This window comes from Macaca fascicularis, chromosome 13 (genome assembly GCF_037993035.2).
Source record: "Macaca fascicularis isolate 582-1 chromosome 13, T2T-MFA8v1.1".
Lineage (NCBI taxonomy): Eukaryota > Metazoa > Chordata > Mammalia > Primates > Cercopithecidae > Macaca > Macaca fascicularis.
This window is the reverse complement of record NC_088387.1, coordinates 74,367,651-74,373,650: the sequence shown is the minus strand read 5'-3', so window position 1 is coordinate 74,373,650 and position 6,000 is coordinate 74,367,651.

Sequence of the window (6,000 nt, the reverse complement as noted above, 5' to 3'; positions counted from 1 at the left end):
CTCTTATTAATCTATCTTTTGTTAGAGGGCTTTCAGCTATGAATCTATCTATGAATGAGGAAAAGATATTGCTGTTTCTCCCCTACAAAAAGGCATGCCTGCCGCCCTCTCCCAAAAAACTAGGATCAGGCCAGGTGCGGTGGCTCACGCCTGTAATCACAGCACTTTGGGAGGCCACGGCAGGTGGATCACTTGAGGTCAGGAGTTTGAGACCAGCCTAGCCAACATGGTGAAACCCTGTCTCTACTAAAAATACAAAAAATTAGCCAGGCATAGTGGCCCATGCCTGTAATCCCAGCTACTTAGGAGGCTGAGGCAGGAGAATCGCTTGAACCCGGGAGGCAGAGGTTGCAGTGAGCCAAGATCTGCCACTGCACTCCAGCCTGGGTGACAGAGCAAGACTCCGTCTAAAAAAAAAAAAAAAAAAAAAAAAAATCAGCATTTCTTGAGTACCCAGGGCATGCTTCAAGCCATACTTGATGCCAGGGGAGGCAAAGACATGTTCCCTGCCCTTGAGGAGCTCACAGGCAAGTATAAGGGGAGGGTAGTGGGGATGCAGCTAATACACAGGAAGAAATGCAAGGAAAATAGTCTGGGCCTCAGAGAAGAGACTTAATGATGGCTGTGCTGCTACTGGGGAGGCTTTAGGGAGGAGTGAAACTTCATTTGAGCCTTGAAGCTCTCATTCATTCAACATGAGCTTCCAGAACATGCCAGGCCCTGGGGAAATAGCAGCAAAAGGAACAGATAAAAATTCCTGCCATCCTGGTGGGGAGAGGGATAATGAGAAAACTATAGAGCAAATTGGAAGGCAGTGAGTGTGGAGACATGAGGCAGGGCATGACGTGGGGTCAAGAAGGGGTTGCAATTTTAGGTGGGGTGTCCAAAGAAAGCCTCACTGCGAAAACAAGGTTTGAGGCCGGGCACGGTGGCTCATGCCTGTAATCCCAGTACTTTGGGGGGCCGAGGCGGGTGGAACAGAGGTCAGGAGTTTGAGATCAGCCTGGCCAGCATGGCGAAACCCCATCTCTACTAAAAATACAAAAAATTAGCCAGGCCTGGTGGGTGCGTGTCGGTAGTACCAGCTACTCGGGACGCTGAGGCAGGAGGACTGCTTGAACCTGACAGGCGGAGGTTGCGGTGAGCTGAGATCACGCCACTGCCCTCCAGCCTGGGTGACAGAGCGAGACTCCAAAAAACAAGAAGGTTTGTGTCGAGGTCTGAGGGAGGTAAGAGAGCAGGCCTTGCAGATATGTTCTAGGACAAAGTAACAGAAAGGTCAAAGGAGATGAGCTGGTGTGTGCCCGGAGTTTTTCTGAGAAATGGCAAAGTTAGAGGACGGACTCTTTCTTGGCCAGGGGCTATGAGGAGGGGAGGATCTGTTTGTTTTTTCAAAGGAGTTACTCTGGGAGCAATACTGGAAGCATCTCGGAACCACTACTTCAGCTACCTGGGTGTGTGGGCAGCAGAGTTGGCTAGAACGTGGGTGTGGTGGATGAGGAGCAAATTATGCAATGGTCTCAGCAGCCACTTTGCTCTTCAAGGGACACCATGGAAGAGTCAGGAGCAGAGAAGACAAGATCAGACTTTGGTTTTAAAGGGATTACTCTGTGTTACAAACGGACTAGAGGGGGCGATGATGAAAGCAGGCAGAAACATTGTTACCAAGCAATGGGCTCACTGCCTGGCATGCATAGAAAGCCAATGCTATGGCACTGGCTTCTCAGAAAAGAAAGGCTTTAGTGCAAGGCCAACCAGCAAGGAGACAGGAGACGCAGCTCAAATGTATCTCCGCGATTTGAGGTCTGGGCCAAGCTTTAAGGAGCTGATGTGCAAGGGAAAGTATTACAAACTTTGGGTTGGCAGGGTCTGATTGGAGAGCTTCACATGTGATCATTTAGGGTAAGGTATGGGGAGGCAGATTTCAGCATCGGATTTGCCTGGCCAATGGACCCCTCACTTCTGAAGGAGTTTTGGTGTTCAGGTTCTGGTCATGTATTTCTGGTTTCATAGGAAGAAACCATTGGTTCTAAGTGTGGTTACAGGTCAAAGCTTTTTCTATTGTGCATGCCCAAGCTACATGACTTGCAGTTTGGGCTGTGTTATACCTAAAAGATAACTAGACTGCAGTTACATTAGCACAAGAGAGTTGCTGAGTGCATGCTTAATTTAAAAGAAACTGCCAAACCATGTTCCAAAGTGGTTGCACATTTTGCATTCCCAGCAGCTGTGTGTGAGGGTCCATTTGTTCCACTGTAGGGACTGAGAGAAAGCTGCTGCTTCATCCTCTGAAGATTTGCTGAGAAGCAACTGACAAAAGACAAATGAATAGAAGAAAAGACAGACAAAATTTAATGTCCATAGCACAGGGAAATTGCAAGAGAATGATGACTCAATAACCCAATGGGGTACAGAGGCATATGTACCCTTTTTGATAGGGAAGGGGAGGTAAGAGAAATGTGGCAATTTTGGAGATAGTACATGATAATTACAGGAATGTAATGGCCTTGGAGAACATAAAATGGCCGAGGACTAAGTTTGTTGGGCCTGCAAAGCAGACAATGGTTTGTGACAAAAGTCTGTTCAGGTGTGTTGACAGACTTCAGTCTCTCTTCCTGAGGTGTAAGTTAAATTAATGAAAACTCAGGGAAGAAACCAGAAGTAATAGTTTTCTTCTTTAGCAGGTTCAGACTTTAGGCAGATAAGGGAATAGCAGAGTAAAGCTTCTTCCAGCATCTGCTGGTCTCCAAGGACCTTTAATTAATTAATTGTTGAGACAGGACCTCACTCTGGCACCCAGGCTGGAGTGCAGTGGTGCTGTCTTGGCTCATTGCAACCTCGACCTTCTGGGCTCCAGTGATCCTCCCACCTCAGCCTCCAAAGAAGCTGGGACTACAGGCCCATGCCACAACGCCCAGCCAACTTTTTGTGTGTGTGTGTGTGTATATATATATATATATATATATATATATATATATATATATATATATATATATTTTCTTTTTGATAGAGACAGGGTTTTGCCATGTTGCCCAGCCTGATCTCAAACTCCTGAGCTCAAGCGATCAGCCCACCTCAGCCTCCCAAAGTGCTGACATTATAGCCACATGCTCAGCCATTAATTTGAAGTAATCTGCATACTAGGGTGTCATATTTTGGGATGAAATTCCCTGGTCTCCTTCATTTCCCCAGTCTGAAACTTCCCTAGAAGTTTCGCAAACTATAAGCTGAGTTATGGTTGTGGAGAGAGAAATCAGGTTAGTAACTGAGTGGTAAAATGTCCAATTAAACCAGTCTCTCATTTCTGGGAATAGACCAGTCCAATTAAACAGTTGTATCTCATTTTAGAAAATGGAGTTGCAGATGGGATCTCAAAGCTAGGCCTCTATATATGATACAGGCAAATATATCCTTAATAAGAGGCATTTTTATGGAAACAGAATAAAAACAAAGGCCAGTGTCTGGAGTGGTCTACAAACTAGTCCTTCTAGAGTCTGGAAGACAGTTAGCTCAGAAGACCGGTAGCTAGCTGACAGATTTTTCTAGATTACAGTTGGCATGTAAATTTTGTTCAAATATAAGCTGTTGCACTGATTCTTTTTCAAAACCAAGTTGATTAGCTTAGGCTTGTAAGGCCTCAGGAAAAAAACAGCTTTAATTTCAGTGAGTCCAAGTCAGAAAATTGGGATAAAAATTTGGAAATGTTAGTTTGTAGACTTATAGCCAGGAAAATATTCCAGATTCAGTCCAAATTGTAGGCAAATAATACAAATTCAAATACAATGAACAGGGCTAGAATCTTACAACAGCTACACTATAGTTTTCTTCTGAAACATATTTTTTTCCTCTCCAGTTCCCATTTCTACCAAATCAAATCATAGTAACATCAATTTATTTTCAAAATAAGTTTAGTCTTTGGCCTGATTACATAAATAAGTTTAGCAAGAATAGTGATTTATCATATAGGCTCTTTTTTTTTTTGAGACGGAGTCTCACTCGTCGCATAGGCTGGAGGGCAGTGGTGCGATCTCAGCTCACTGCAACCTCCACCTCCCGGGTTCAAGTGATTGTCCTGCCTCGCCCTAGTAGCTGGGACTACAGGTGTGTGCCACCACACCCAGCTAATTTTTGTGTTTTTAGTAGAGGCGGGATTTTGCCATGTTGGCCAGGCTGCTCTCGAACTCCTGACATCAGGTGATCCACTCACGTCAGCCTCCCAAAGTGTTGGGATTACAGGTGTGAGCCACCATGCCTGGACAATATAGGCTTTTTTAAAAAGCTTTGCTGGAACTTTTCATAAGGAATCTCAGATTAGACTTTTTAAAGCCTCCCAAGGCTACGAAGCCAAGCCAAGGATTTGACTCATTCTTAGACTATGTCTGTAACACCTGTACAAATGGGTTAATTTCTCTCTTCTGTTTTTTTTTTGAGACGGAGTCTCACTCTGTCGCCCAGGCTGGAGTGCAGTGGCACGATCTCAGCTCACTGCAAGCTCCGCCTCCCGGGTTCACGCCATTCTCCTGCCTCAGCCTCCCGAGTAGCTGGGATTACAGATGCCCGCCACCATGCCCGGCTAATTTTTGCATTTTTAGTAGAGACGGGGTTTCACTGTGTTAGCCAGGGTGGTCTCGATCTCCTGACCTCATGATCCGCCCATCTCGGCCTCCCAAAGTGCTGGGATTACAGGCGTGAGCCACTGCGCCCAGCAATTTCTCTCTTCTTGAGATCCCCAAAATATCCTGAGGTTCCTAGGCCTGTCAGAAAGTGGCATTCTTTATTTACCATAGGGCAACCATGTGAACCATGTATTTAAGGTACTAGGCCAGTATTTCCAGGGACTTCTATTGGCTTCATAATGCCAACCTCAAGTTTTTAAAGCTGTTTGGTCATATCTGAAAATACGACATTCCAGTAAAAGCTCCAGTAAAAAACAAACAAACAAACAAAAGAGTGTCTCCAATCGTGTTGTTAGAAGAACAGATTATTGAACTGATACAAATAAATTTTTATAGTAAACTATATTGCCATGTACTTACTATATTGCCATAAAATATGAATACTCACAAATAGTTTCCAAATTCTGAAAAAATCAGGCATAAAGAAACGTACATGTTTCAATTTTGTTCGTAAAAGTATACTTCATAGTATTCCTGTAAAGCTTAAGAGAAAAAAAAGTTTCCTTAACTCCGGAAAACAAAAAGAACATAAAAAGAACAAAACATAAAAAGAAGCAGCAATGTTTCAAACAAAAAAGTCATTAAAAATCATTTTAGTCCTTCATCATTTCAGTCTCATGTAACTAATTCTTTTTCTCATTATTTTTTTCTTTTTTCTTTTTTTCGAGACAGTCTTGCTCTGTCACATAGGCTGGAGTGCAGTAGTGCGATCTCGGCTCACTGCAACCTCTGCCTCCTGAGTTCAAGCAATTCTCCTGCCTCAGCCTCCCAAGTAGCTGGGATTACAGGCGCCTGCCACCACCACACCCAGCTAAGTTTTGTATTTTTAGTAGAGACGGGGTTTCACCATGTCAGCTAGCCTGGTCTCAAACCTCATGATCTGCCCACCTCGGCCTCCCAAAGTGCTGAATTACAGGCACCATGCCCGGCCTTTATCTTGTTTTAAATAGAGACAGGGTCTCACTATGTTGCCCAGGTTGGTCTTGAATACCTGAGTTCAAATGATCCTCCTAGCTGGGCCTGCCAAAGAGCTGGGGTTACAGGCATGAGCCACTGTGCTCAGCTGCATGTAATTAATTTTTGTTCTATTTGTGGTTAGGTTAGTGTAAGCTTTTTTTTTTTTTTTTTTTTTTTTTTTTTTTGTGAGACGGAGTCTCACGCTGTTGCCCAGGCTGGAGTGCAGTGGCGCGATCTCGGCTCACTGCAAGCTCCGCCTCCTCGGTTCACGCCATTCTCCTGCCTCAGCCTCCCGAGTAGCTGGGACTACAGGCGCCCGCCACCGCGCCCGGCTAATTTTTTGTATTTTTAGTAGAGACGGGGTTTC